Source organism: Eriocheir sinensis, chromosome 57, assembly GCF_024679095.1.
Source record: "Eriocheir sinensis breed Jianghai 21 chromosome 57, ASM2467909v1, whole genome shotgun sequence".
NCBI lineage: Eukaryota > Metazoa > Arthropoda > Malacostraca > Decapoda > Varunidae > Eriocheir > Eriocheir sinensis.
Genome location: NC_066565.1, coordinates 1,177,728 through 1,192,727, shown reverse-complemented (window position 1 = coordinate 1,192,727; position 15,000 = coordinate 1,177,728). Strand labels below are relative to the sequence as shown.

General features: G+C 36.8%; 1 protein-coding gene across 5 annotated transcripts in view; it reads left to right on the top strand.

Annotated features, from left to right (window-relative positions):
• The window catches only part of LOC126984453 (uncharacterized), a 153,920-nt gene that overhangs the window by 106,349 nt on the left and 32,571 nt on the right, over nucleotides 1-15,000 (top strand). The window lies entirely within an intron of this gene.

The following is a 15,000-nucleotide window of genomic DNA, read 5'->3' as shown; positions in this document are numbered from 1 at the left end:
AGAGAGAGAGAGAGAGAGAGAGAGATGCCGCGTGGTGTGTGTGTGTGTGTGTGTGTGTGTGTGTGTGTGTGTGTGTGTGTGTGTGTGTGTGTGAGAGAGAGAGAGAGAGAGAGAGAGAGAGAGAGAGAGAGAGAGAGAGAGAGAGAGAGAGAGAGAGAGAGAGAGAGAGAAAAGGGGGGGTGGGGGGGCAGGTAGTGATTATTATTGCCACCCCTAACGTCTCTCTCTCTCTCTCTCTCTCTCTCTCTCTCTCTCTCTCTCTCTCTCTCTCTCTCTCTCTCTCTCTCTCTCTAACATCTCAATTTTTTGCTTTATCTTACTTTCTTTCTTAGTTCCACAATTATCTTTTTCTTTCTTCCTTTCTTTCTCTCTTTCTTCCTTTCTTTCTCTCTTTCTTTCTCTCTTTCTGTCTTTCTTTCTCTCTCTTTCTCGCGTGAGTTATTATCGTGTTTAACTTCCTCCCTCACATACGCCATAACTCTTCTTCCTCCTCCTCCTCCTCCTCCTCCTCTTCCTCCTCATCCTCCTCTTCCTCTTCCTTATCTTCACTTCCTTATTCTCCTTGGAAACGTTTCAACACACACACACACACACACACACACACACACACACACACACACACACACACACACACACACACACACCAACAAACAGATTAATCAAGAAAAACAAGAGAGAGAGAGAGAGAGAGAGAGAGAGAGAGAGAGAGAGAGAGAGAGAGAGAGGAAAGAATGAACATTAGTATAAATTATGGTGTGCGTGTGTTCGTACGTTTGTGTGTCTCACCTTCGAAATTTACGAGAGAGAGAGAGAGAGAGAGAGAGAGAGAGAGAGAGAGAGAGAGAGAGAGAGAAAGGAAGGAAAATAAAAATAATAATAATAATAATAATAATAATAATAATAATAATAATAATAATAATAATAATAATAATAATAATAGTTTGTTTGTTATCAATTTGTTCTAATTAACTCAACGTGAGCTTTGTAATAATGAGAGAGAGAGAGAGAGAGAGAGAGAGAGAGAGAGAGAGAGAGAGAGAGAGAGAGAGAGAGAGAGAGAGGGGTCAAGGGTGTTTCGCTATGACCTTGCGGATGATAAATTATTGAAAAGAGACAGAGATTTTAAGTGCACAGTCTCTCTCTCTCTCTCTCTCTCTCTCTCTCTCTCTCTCTCTCTCTCTTCACTAATTTACTTCTTTAATCTTTCTCTTCCGTTTTAATCTTAATTCCTTCTTTCCTTCCTTCCTTCCTTCCTCCTCTTCCTTCTTTTCTCTTTTACTTACTCTTTTTCTCTTCTTTTCTTCTCTTTTCTCCTTCATTATCTATCTCATTCTTACACACACACACACACACACACACACACACACACACACACACACACACACTCGTCCTCATTACGTGTGCGTGTCAAGCTCCCATCAAGCCACCTGCCAATTCATGGAGGAGGAGGAGGAAGAGGAGGAGGAAGAGGAGGAGGAGGAGGGGGAGGAAGAGGAGGAGGAGAAATAGTATTGTTTTGACCTATATAATTTTTTCGGATTATTTTTCATCTCTTCTTTGTTTTAAATTCGATAAAGAAAATAATAATAATAATAATAATAATAATAATAATAATAATAATAATAATAATAATAATAATAATAATAAGCCTCCTACAAGATTTCATTCCCAGTTGTAAATTTTTGTTACTACTACAACTACTACTACTGCTACTACTACTACTACTACACTACTACTACTACTACTACTACTGGTGATGGTGGAGGAGGAAGAGGAGCACCAGTAGTAGTAGTAGTAGTAGTAGTAGTAGTAGTAGTAGTAGTAGTAGTAATAATAATAGAAGTAGTGAAATGTGGGAGTATTACCCGTAGATTTTTTCCAGCTCGTAATAATAATAATAATAATAATAATAATAAGAAGAAGAAGAAGAAGAAGAAGACGAAGAAGAATGAGCAGGAAAGAAAAAACAACATCAATACCAAAACAACGAAAACAAAAACAAAACCATAAACCAAAAAAAAAAAAACATCCATTGATTGACCAAAAAAACAACGACAACAACAATACCAATAATTAATTTCAATGGCGGGAATAAAAAGTGTGAGAGAGAGAGAGAGAGAGAGAGAGAGAGAGAGAGAGAGAGAAAGTTGTTTTTTTGGTTGCATAGAATAGGTTGAAATATTGACTCCATTACGTCCTTTGTTGTGAGAGAGAGAGAGAGAGAGAGAGAGAGAGAGAGAGAGAGAGAGAGAGAGAGAGAGAGAGAGAGAGAGAGAGAGAGCGTTTTAAAGTTTCTCCACTCAGAATTTTAAACATCTTTCTTCGACTCGCGTGAAAAGATAAAAGTATGTGTAGTAGTGGTAGTAGTAGAAGTAGTAGTGGTAGTAGTAGTAATAGTAGTAGTAGTAGTAGTAGTAGTAGTAGTAGTAGTAGTAGTAGTAGTAGTAGTAGTAGTAGTAGTAGTAGTAGTAGTAGTGAAATGTGGGAGTATTGCCCGTAGACTTTTTCAACACGTAGTAATAATAATAACAATAATAATAATAATAATTAGTAGTAGTAGTAGTAGTAGCAGTGGTAGTAACATAAGGCTCACAGTATGTCATATAAAGAAGAGGAAGAAGAAGAGAAAGAAAATCAAAATCAAGAAAATAAAAGTAAATAAAAATGAACTTGAAAATGAATGAATTAGAAAATGTTAACAAGTTCAAATTTATCACCACGTAAAGGTAAGTCAGTATATAGCAATGGTGGTGATGGTGGTGATGGTGATGATGATGGTGATGAAAAACTCCACCATCACCACCACTACCAAGAACAATCATCACTTTCTTTAACTTTCTTTCTTTTTCTCTCTTTATTTCATCACCACTAACTCCCTCATCACCACCTCAACACCACAACCACCAGTGTCTTTCTTTTTCTCTCTCTATTCTCTCTTTTCATCACCAACACCATCACCATCATCCCCATCACCACCACTACCACCTACAACAACCACTATCACCACCACCACCACCATCATCACCACCACCACCACTACCATCTACAACAACCACTACCACCCCCACCATCACCACCACCACCACCTACAACAACCACTATCACCACCACCACCACCATCATCACCACCACCACCATCATCACCACCACCACCACTACCATCTACAACAACCACTACCACCCCCACCATCATCACCACCACCACCACCACCACCATCACCACCACCACCACCACCACCATCACCACCACCACCACCACCATCATCACCACCACCACCACTACCTGTATCGCACCTGTATCTCACCGCTCCTGTGCACCGCTGTTCGCACACACGCACACACATACACGCACACAAACGCACATGCACGCTTTTATCACCTGTGCACCTGTGTATGTATTGGTAATGAGTCACTGCACACGCACACACACACGCACATACGCACACATACCTGTTTGTTTTTATGTGTGTTTTATATAATTGGTGTTTTTTGATGTGTTTTAATAATGATTTTTCTTCTTCTCTTTGTATTATTATGTATATGTATATTTATGTATGTATGTATATATGTATCTTTGGATGTGTGTAAGTATGTATATTTTCATTATCTTTACTATTATTATTATTTTTATTATTTTTATTATTATTATTATTACAATCTTTATTTTCATTGTTTTTACTAATCTATTTACAATTATTATTATTATTTTTATTATTATTTTCGTCATTTATTTTGCTATTTCAGGTTTAATAATAATAATAAAGATGATTTTTTGCATATTTTACTTCATATTTTATTTATTTTATCTTTATTTTGCATTACAAGAGAAAAAACGTGAATTTCTACCGTTATTATTATTATTATTATTATTATTATTATTATTATTATTATTATTATTATTATTATTATTATTATTATTACTAACACGCTCTTGCTCTAAGTATTAATGTCTCCGCTTCAACTAATATCACTAAATAATTATTCTTGTTGTTGTTGTAGTTGTTGTTGCTGTTGTTGTTGCTAATATTAACTCTAACACTAATAATTCTCCTTTTCAGCATGTGTGTGTGTGTGTGTGTGTGTGTGTGTGTGTGTGTGTGTGTGTGTGTGTGTGTGTGTGTGTGTGTGTGTGTGTGTGTGTGTATTCTTCCCCATTATACATTTCAGATATCCAGCTACATCAATTAATATTAACATTATTATTATCATCATTATTAATTACTGTCCTTCCAAACATTCATATATTCATGTTCATTCAATTTTCCTCACCCCCTTCTATTCTATTCCTTCATTCTTGACAGAGTTCTCCCTTGAATTAAACACAGCACAGGTTTAAGGGTCAGTGTTACGGAGGTGAGCGCTGAGGCCATGCGCACTTTCCTATAATCTAACTTCTTGGCCCACTCTGTCTTGCATTCCATACCACAAAACTCCACTCCCTCCCTACCACTCTACAGCTGTTCTACCTAGTCCTGTACGCACTCACATTCCACTCACTCTTCCCACTCCCCACTCACTCCCCACTCCACAGATCCCCGCCTTCTGCACACTCATTCTTGCATTCCATACCACAAAACTCCACTCCCTCTCTACCACTCTACAGCTGTTCTACCTAGACCTGTATCCACTCACATTCCCTACCATTCTTCCCACTCCCCACTCACTCCCCACTCCAAAGATCCCCGCCTTCTTCCACTGCATTCCATACCACGAAACTCCTCTCCACTCTCTCCCTCCCACTCTACAACCACTCTACCTAGTCCTACTCTTCCCACTCCCACTCACTCCCACTCACTCCCCACTCCAGAGATCCCCGCCAAGCCGCAGCTCCCGAAAGAGGACATGATAAGCCCGCTGTACCGCCCGTTAGACTTTTACTACCGTCCGATTGACCTGTCTGCCATCCTCGGCTCAAACGTTCCCAACCGAGATGACGTCAGGACCCTCATACCCGTACCGCCATGGGGGTATCTGCTCCTGGGGACTCAGAGGCGAAGTGGTGTGTGCTGGGGGGGATTGGACTGGTCTGTAGGGGGGGTAGTTACTGGGGGAAGAATGTTGGTAGTGGTAATATTAGTAGTAGTTGTGGTTGTAGTACTTGGGGACTTACTGGGGACTCCCTGGGGGTACTGGGGGACTTACTAGGTACTGGGGTAATGGGGGAGGCGCTGTAGTCACTGGGGAAAGTCTGTAGTCGTAGTAGTTATTGTTGTAGATGATATTAGGTCACCGGGGACTTGGTAAGGGTACTGGGGACTTGCTGGGGGTACTGGGGGACTTACTGGGTACTGGGGTAATGGGGGAGGCGCTGTAGTCACTGGGGGAAGTCTGTAGTCGTAGTAGTTATTGTTGTAGTTGATATTAGGTCACCGGGGACTTGCTAAGGGTACTGGGGACTTGCTGGGGGTACTGGGGGACTTACTGGGTACTGGGGTAATGGGGGAGGCGCTGTAGTCACTGGGGGAAGTCCACAGTGGTAGTAATTGTAGATGTAGTTGATATAAGGTCACCGGGGACTTCCTAAGGGTACTGGGGCTTACTGGGGGAGCTGCCTGGGGTACTGGGGGACTGAGGAGGTAGGTAGAGGGGTCGTAGCTACCGGGGGAAGGCTGGTAGTGGTAGTATTGGTGGCAGTAGTAGTAGTAGTGTGTGCTGGCGGGGTACTGAGGGGGACTGGGGGCTTGCTGGGGTACTGGTGGTAGTATTTATAGTAGTAGTAACCGGGGCATAAGATGTAGTGGGGACTTACTTATAATAGTTTTTATCTATTTTCTTTTTTTGCTTTTTTGTAAGTATAGAAAACACTTACATAGACGAATAATTATTAGACTAGATTTGGCATCATTATTATTATTAGCGTTTATCATTATTATTACTATTATTATTATCATTATTATTACTGCAAACCGTCCGGGAAATCACTCTCAGTCAATACGGGTTAAAATAGCGTAACTCTCACCTGGATTTCCACGCTAATTGAACCTTTTACGTCAGTCCGTACCAACGCTGCCAAGTTATCGTACTCAGAGCGTAGTGTTTCCCTGTTTCTAAAGCCTAACTATTGCCAAGAGACATTAGGATCTAACTCTCTTAACGATAACTATAAATGAGTTTCGTTATCGGAGCCCAGAACAGTTTTGGGGTAGGAGTCGGGAGATATAAGCGGCTGAGTACGACAGTCTGGGAACGTTGGGTCACTCCTTACGCACATATATATAGCCTTGTCTTGCGCCATCCCTCCCCTTGCCTTTGTGAACGAGAATATAAATAGGAAAGATAATAATAATAATAATAAGTAGAACAGACGAATGTGTACTCAGAGCATAGTATTTCCCTGTTTCTAACGCCTAACTATTGCCAAGAGACATTAGGATCTAACTCTCTTAACGATAGCTATAAATGAGTGTCGTTATCGGAGCCCAGAAGACAGTTTTGGGGTAGGAGTCGGGAGATATAAGTGGCTGAGTACGACAATCTGGGAACGTTGGACTCCTTACGCACATATATATAGCCTTGTCTTGCCCCATCCCTCCCCTTGCCTTTGTGAACGAGAATATAAATAGGATAGATAATAACAAGAAGAAAAAGCAGAACAGACGAATGTGGACTCAGAGTATAGTGTTTCCCTGTTTCTAACGCCTAACATCAGGATCTAACTCTTTTAACGATAGCTATAAATGAGTTTTGTTATCGGAGCCCAGAAGACAGTTTTGGGGTTAGGAAGTCGGGAGATATAAGCGGCTGAGTACGACAGTCTGGGAACGTTGGGTCACTCCTTACGCACATATATATAGCCTTGTCTTGCCCCATCCCTCCCCTTGCCTTTGTGAACGAGAATATAAATAGGATAGATAATAACAAGAAGAAGAAGTAGAACAGACGAATGTGTACTCAGAGCATAGTATTTCCCTGTTTCTAAAGCCTAACTATTGCCAAGAGACATTAGGATCTAACTCTCTTAACGATAACTATAAATGAGTGTCGTTATCGGAGCCCAGAAGACAGTTTGGGGGTTAGGAAGTCGGGAGATATAAGCGGCTGAGTACGACAATCTGGGAACGTTGGGTCACTCCTTACGCACATATATATAGCCTTGTCTTGCCCCATCCCTCCCCTTCCCTTTGTGAACGAGAATATTAATAGGATAGATAATAACAAGAAGAAAAAGCAGAACAGACGAATGTGTACTCAGAGCATAATGCTTCCCTGTTTCTAACGCCTAACTATTGCCAAGAAACATCAGGATCTAACTCTCTTAACGATAACTATAAATGAGTTTCGTTATCGGAGCCCAGAAGACAGGTTGGGGGTTAGGAAGTCGGGAGATATAAGCGGCTGAGTACGACAGTATGGGAACGTTGGGTCACTCCTTACGCACATATATATAGCCTTGTCTTGCGCCATCCCTCCTTTGTGAACGAGAATATAAATAGGAAAGATAATAATAATAATAATAATAATAAGTAGAACAGACGAATGTGGAAATATGGACTGAAATAGAAAGCATCGATCCCTCGTTTGGAAATCCATGAAGTAGATAGATTTTTGTGGAAGGTGGAATTTTATTTAGACTTTGACGGAGAAGATAGACAACTATAAGAAGAGGCGTGGACTAGTGTTATGCGCGAAGACACGGACTTAGAGACCCTGGGCGCACCCTGGGTCTGACCTGCTGGCTTGGGCGACGGGCTACATTTTTGCCATGATACAAACCCCAAAAATAGATGATGCATAAACTGATCACAAATGCGTTGATATATATTATGAAATGGTTTGCGTGAGTGATGATTTTTTCTCATTTTTCTCGCTTAGAGGGAAGGGCCTTTAACCTGGTAGCAGCGACGGGCCAAATTTGTGGCTTTACCGTGTAGCAGCGACGGGCCAAATTTGTGGCTTTACCGTGTAGCAGCGACGGGCCAAATTTGTGCCATGATATAAACCCCAAAAATAGATGATGCATAAAGTGATCACAAATGCGTTGATATATATTATGAAATGGTTTGCGTGAGTGATGATTTTTTCTCATTTTTCTCGCTCAGAAAGAAGGGCCTTTAACCCAGTAGCTGCGGGGACCATGTTTCTTAATGGTCCCTCTAAGCAAGAAAAATGAGAAAAAATCATCACTCGCGCAAACCATTTCATAATATATATCAAAGCATTTGTGATCAATTTATGCATCATCTATTTTAGGGAGTTTATACCATGACAAAAATTTGGCCCGTCGCTGGTACACGGTAAAGCCACAAATTTGGCCCGTCGCTAGTACACGGTAAAGCCACAAATTTGTCCCGTCGCTAGTACACGGTAAAGCCACAAATTTGGCCCGTCGCTAGTACACGGTAAAGCCACAAATTTGGCCCGTCGCTGGTACACGGTAAAGCCACAAATTTGTCCCGTCGATAGTACACGGTAAAGCCACAAATTTGGCCCGTCATGGAAAACATCTAACACTATATTAATTCAGAAAAAGCCCAAAACCAATGCAGCTGACCTAAGGCTTAACAAACACTTCATAGAAAATGTTTATGGGAATCCTCAGACAAAAGTTGGAAAAACACATGAAACACACGGACAATATCAGTGACCTCCAATCAGGCTTCACAGGAGACAGAAGAATCACAGACAATTTATACACACTAAAATATTGCATTAATCAAAGTTATAAAACAAAAAAAAAAGAACTAATTGTGACCTCACTTGATTTTAAAAAAGCTTTTGATTCAGCAGACAGAAAAAAGACTTACCACAGCGCTTATGAATACAAGGTCCACCCCAAAATTATCACTCTTGAGGCAAACATATATACAGATGACCTCACTAACATACTTCTAAACGGAACTAAACAGACAATAAATATAACAAATGGTATAAGGCAAGGATGCAATACCTCCTGTTCACAATCTTAACCTATGAAATAATTACAGAACTAGAGATGATGGACATAGACTTTAAAAATGAACACTTTAAAATACCTGTTTTTATATTATGCAGATGACCTGTTTTATAATATGCAGACAACAGGAATGGAAATACGAAATAGAAATGGATTGAAAAAGAAAGTATCGTTCACTCCCTTGAAAATAGACATGTTAGATAGATTTGTGTTTATAATCTCACGTGAAAAATGAGAAAGACTAAAGCCATTTTTTATATATTAATGTGAAGTTGAATAAGACAAGTACAGAACAGGAGTGGAAATACGAAATAGAAATGGATTGAAATAGAAAGCATCGTTCGCTCGCCTGAAAATAGACATGATAGATAGATTTATATTTAGAATCTCACGTGAAAAATGAGAAAGACTAAAGCCATTTTTTATATATTAATGTGAAGTTTGAATAAAATAAATACAGAACAGGAACAGAAATATAGAAATGGAAGAAATAAGCAATCGTTCGCTCCCTTGAAAATTGACATGTTAGATAGATTTACGTTTAGAATCTCACGTGAAAAATGAGAAAGACTAAAGCCATTTTTTATATATTAATGTGAAGTTTGAATAAAATAAATACAGAACAGGAATAGAAGTACGAAGTAAAAATGGATTGAAATTGAAGGCATCGTCCGTTCCCTTGAAGATAGACATGCTTGATAGATTTGTGTTTAGAATTTCACGTGAAAAATTAATACAGAAACACGAAAGCCAATTCATATATTAATGTGAAGTTGAATAATAGAAATAGAGAATAGAAATAGAAAAACGAAATAGAAATGGAAGAAATATGCATCGTTCCCTAGACTGAAGATTCGTATAGATAAAAATTTTGTTTGTAGTTTTCATATAGAAAGTATCAAACAAATTTTATTAATCAATCTTTCTTTAACATCTTGGTCGTTGAAACTAATTAACAACTGAGATTTTTCCATAGTACAGGAGTTAGTATTTAGAACGTTATTATTACTATTATCATTTATCATTTTCTTATTTGTTAGTTAAGGAAGATTATATCATGTATTATTAAGTGTCCCATATAATTACTTTTCCTTAGTGATTAGGTATAGTAAATCATCTTTATTTAAACACCAAGTTAATTTAGGAAGTTATTTTATTATTTCTTATCTTTTTTACTTTTTAGTATTTAGGAAGTTAATTTAGGAAGTTAGTTATTAGGAATGTTATTTGTCACATTATTAATATTTTTTACTATTTTATTAAGGAAGATTATATTACGTATTATTAAGAGTTCCATATAATTGCTTTCCTTAGTGATTAGGTACAGTAATTCATCTTTATTTAATCACATCAGTTAATTTAGGAAGTCTAGAGTGTTGATATTTGTTGATGTATTAACTGTTCCATATAATTGCTTTTCTTAGTGATTAGGTACAGTAATTCATCTTTATTTAATCACCTTAGTTAATATAGGAAGTCTAGAGTGTTGATATTTATTTATGTATCAACTGTTCCATATAATTGCTTTCCTTAGTGATTAGGTACAGTAATTCATCTTTATTTAATCACATCAGTTAATTTAGGAAGTCTAGAGTGTTGATATTTGTTTATGTATCAACTGTTCCATATAATTGCTTTTCTTAGTGATTAGGTACAGTAATTCATCTTTATTTAATCACCTTAGTTAATTTAGGAAGTCTAGAGTGTTGATATTTGTTTATGTATCAACTGTTCCATATAATTGCTTTCCTTAGTGATTAGGTACAGTAATTCATCTTTATTTAATCACCTTAGTTAATATAGGAAGTCTAGAGTGTTGATATTTATTTATGTATTAACTGTTCCATATAATTGCTTTTCCTTAGTGATTAGGTTCAGTAATTCATCTTTATTTAATCACCTTAGTTAATTATGTAAGTCTAGAGTGTTGATATTTATTTATGTATTAACTGTTCCATATAATTGCTTTCCTTAGTGATTAGGTCCAGTAATTCATCTTTATTTAATCACCTTAGTTAATATAGGAAGTCTAGAGTGTTGATATTTGTTTATGTATTAACTGTTCCATATAATTGCTTTCCTTAGTGATTAGGTACAGTAACTCATCTTTATTTAATCACCTTAGTTAATTTAGGAAGTCTAGAGTGTTGATATTTGTTTATGTATTAACTGTTCCATATAATTGCTTTCCTTAGTGATTAGGTACAGTAACTTATCTTTATTTAATCACATCAGTTAATATAGGAAGTCTAGAGTGTTGATATTTGTTTATGTATTAACTGTTCCATATAATTGCTTTCCTTAGTGATTAGGTACAGTAACTCATCTTTATTTAATCACCTTAGTTAATTTAGGAAGTCTAGAGTGTTGATATTTGTTTATGTATTAACTGTTCCATATAATTGCTTTCCTTAGTGATTAGGTACAGTAACTTATCTTTATTTAATCACATCAGTTAATATAGGAAGTCTAGAGTGTTGATATTTGTTTATGTATTAACTGTTCCATATAATTGCTTTTCCTTAGTGATTAGGTCCAGTAATTCATCTTTATTTAATCACCTTAGTTAATATAGGAAGTCTAGACTGTTGATATTTATTTATGTATCAACTGTTCCATATAATTGCTTTTCCTTAGTGATTAGGTACAGTAACTCATCTTTATTTAATCACCTTAGTTAATATAGGAAGTCTAGACTGTTGATATTTGTTTATGTATTATTAAGAGTTCCATATAATTGCTTTCCTTAGTGATTAGGTCCAGTAATTCATCTTTATTTAATCACCTTAGTTAATATAGGAAGTCTAGAGTGTTGATATTTGTTTATGTATTAACTGTTCCATATAATTGCTTTTCCTTAGTGATTAGGTACAGTAATTCATCTTTATTTAATCACCTTAGTTAATATAGGAAGTCTAGAGTGTTGATATTTATTTATGTATTAACTGTTCCGTATAATTGCTTTCCTTAGTGATTAGGTCTAGTAACCCATCTTTATTTAATCACCTTAGTTAATATAGGAAGTCTAGAGTGTTGATATTTGTTTATGTATTAACTGTTCCATATAATTGCTTTTCCTTAGTGATTAGGTACAGTAATTCATCTTTATTTAATCACCTTAGTTAATATAGGAAGTCTAGAGTGTTGATATTTGTTTATGTATTAACTGTTCCATATAATTGCTTTTCCTTAGTGATTAGGTACAGTAACTCATCTTTATTTAATCACCTTAGTTAATATAGGAAGTCTAGAGTGTTGATATTTGTTGATGTATTAACTGTTCCATATAATTGCTTTTCCTTAGTGATTAGGTACAGTAATTCATCTTTATTTAATCACATCAGTTAATTAAGGAAGTCTAGAGTCTCGTGATAATATTTGTTGATGTATTAACTGTTCCATATAATTGCTTTCCTTAGTGATTAGGTACAGTAACTCATCTTTATTTAATCACCTTAGTTAATATAGGAAGTCTAGAGTGATGATATTTGTTTATGTATTAACTGTTCCATATAATTGCTTTCCTTAGTGATTAGGTACAGTAACTCATCTTTATTTAATCACATCAGTTAATTAAGGAAGTCTAGAGTCTCGTGATAATATTTATTTATGTATTAACTGTTCCATATAATTGCTTTTCCTTAGTGATTAGGTACAGTAACTCATCTTTATTTAATCACCTTAGTTAATTTAGGAAGTCTAGAGTGTTGATATTTATTTATGTATTAACTGTTCCATATAATTGCTTTTCCTTAGTGATTAGGTACAGTAACTCATCTTTATTTAATCACCTTAGTTAATTAAGGAAGTCTAGAGTCTCGTGATGATATTTGTTGATGTATTAACTGTTCCATATAATTGCTTTCCTTAGTGATTAGGTCCAGTAATTCATCTTTATTTAATCACCTTAGTTAATTTAGGAAGTCTAGAGTGTTGATATTTGTTTATGTATTAACTGTTCCATATAATTGCTTTCCTTAGTGATTAGGTACAGAAATTCATCTTTATTTAATCACATCAGTTAATTAAGGAAGTCTAGAGTCTCGTGATAATATTTGTTGATGTATTAACTGTTCCATATAATTGCTTTCCTTAGTGATTAGGTACAGTAACTCATCTATATTTAATCGCCTTAGTTAATTATGTAAGTCTAGTGTTTTGTGATGTTATAATTTACCTCAGAATATCATTTATCATTATCATTATGGGAATTTTTATTAGGTGAGTAGAGAACATCAAGCGACTAGTGGTCCTGAATGTTACCTAAGCCTATAATTATAATTTTTTTTATTAGGCAGTGAATGGGCGTTGATAATTAGAAGGTATTTTTATTATCATTATTATTATTTTTATTAGTATTCCCGGTTTTTATTTAGGGATTTTGATGTCTCGTGGAGTTACATGTTATTAACGGGTCACATATTTTACCATTTTTTTATTAGTTTAGGAATAGGAGTTAGTATCTAGAGTTTTATTATTATTATTATTATCTATATTTTTCTTAGGTCATATATAAAAATTCGTTCCTACGTGTTAATATACTTACGAGACAGCACGCGTCGTTTCCTTAGTAAATTGAAAGGTTACATAACACACACACACACACACACACACACACACACACACACTCATTCACACCGTCGTAAAGTTAATTCTGTGTATCTTACGTGAGAGAGAGAGAGAGAGAGAGAGAGAGAGAGAGAGAGAGAGAGAGAGAGAGAGAGAGAGAGAGAGAGAGAGAGAGAGAGAGAGAGAGAGAGAGAGAGAGAGAGAGAGAGAGAGAGAGAGAGAGAGAGAGAGAGAGAGAGAGAGAGAGAGAGAGATTCCCAATATTCTATACACAATCTATTCAATATTTATCCGCCAGAGAGAGAGAGAGAGAGAGAGAGAGAGAGAGAGAGAGAGAGAGAGAGAGAGAGAGAGAGAGAGAGAGAGAGAGAGAGAGAGAGGAGGAGGAGGAGGAGGAGGAGGAGGAGGAGGAAGAGGGAGGTAAGGAATGGAGGAAAAAAAGGAAGGAAGGAAAAATATTTAATGATACAAATTACAGTTTTTTTTTCTTTCTTTCTCCTTCCTTCCCTCCTCCTCCCTCCTCCTCCTCCTCCTCCTCCTCCTCCTCCTCCCTCCTCCTCCTCCTCCTCCTTCTCTCTCTCTCTTCCTTCTCCTCCTCTCTCTCTCCCCCTATTATTCTTTCTCTCTCTCACTGTGTAATTATGTGTGTATGTATATGTGTGTGTATTCGTATTTCATATCTATCTATCTATCTATCTATTAACTAACTTTCTACTTCTTCTAAATATCTCTCTCTCTCCCTATCTCTCTCACTTTCCATCTCTCTATCTTCTATCTTCTTCCTATCTTTCTCTATGTCTCTTCGATAAGGGTAAGGATATCACTAACTTATTCAGCTAAAGTAATATATATTTTCTTCCCCTTTAGTCCTCCTCTCAAAGGCAACAACTACCCCGTTTTTTTGGGTCCTTCGGCGTGAGGGAAAACGTCGATCTTTTGGTCATTTTAAGGGAAACTTGTGCAAAAAAATATATGTATAGAGTTAAATGTATATATAATTTGCATGTGGAGTTTTGATAATCTACACACACACACACACACACACACACACAGTTATAAAAGCATGTGTACGCCTTGCATGTACGTAGCCAATTCGTACACACACACATACACAGATTAAAACCACACACACGTACACACACACACTTACATAGATAAAGCATGTGTACAACCTTGCGTGTATATAGACAATTAGTACACTCACACACACACACACACACACACCCTGCTCTGTGCATGTCCGTGTGCGTTTAACTCTGATTGCATGTGTACGTGTAATTGGCTGTCTGTGTACGTGTGTGTGCATTTCGCTGGTAGTTTTTGCACGCACACACGAAGAAGGAAGAGAAAGAAAACGGAGGATAAAGGAAGGAATAGAAAAAAAGGGATGGAAAATGTAAAAAGCGAATAACTGGGAGAAAGATGTGAAGGAGAGGAAGGAAAATGAAGATGGAGAGACAGGAATGGAAGGGAAAGAAGGAGTAGAAGAAAACATTGAAAAAGGTAGATAGGAAAAAAAGAAAAGAAAGGAAATGGAG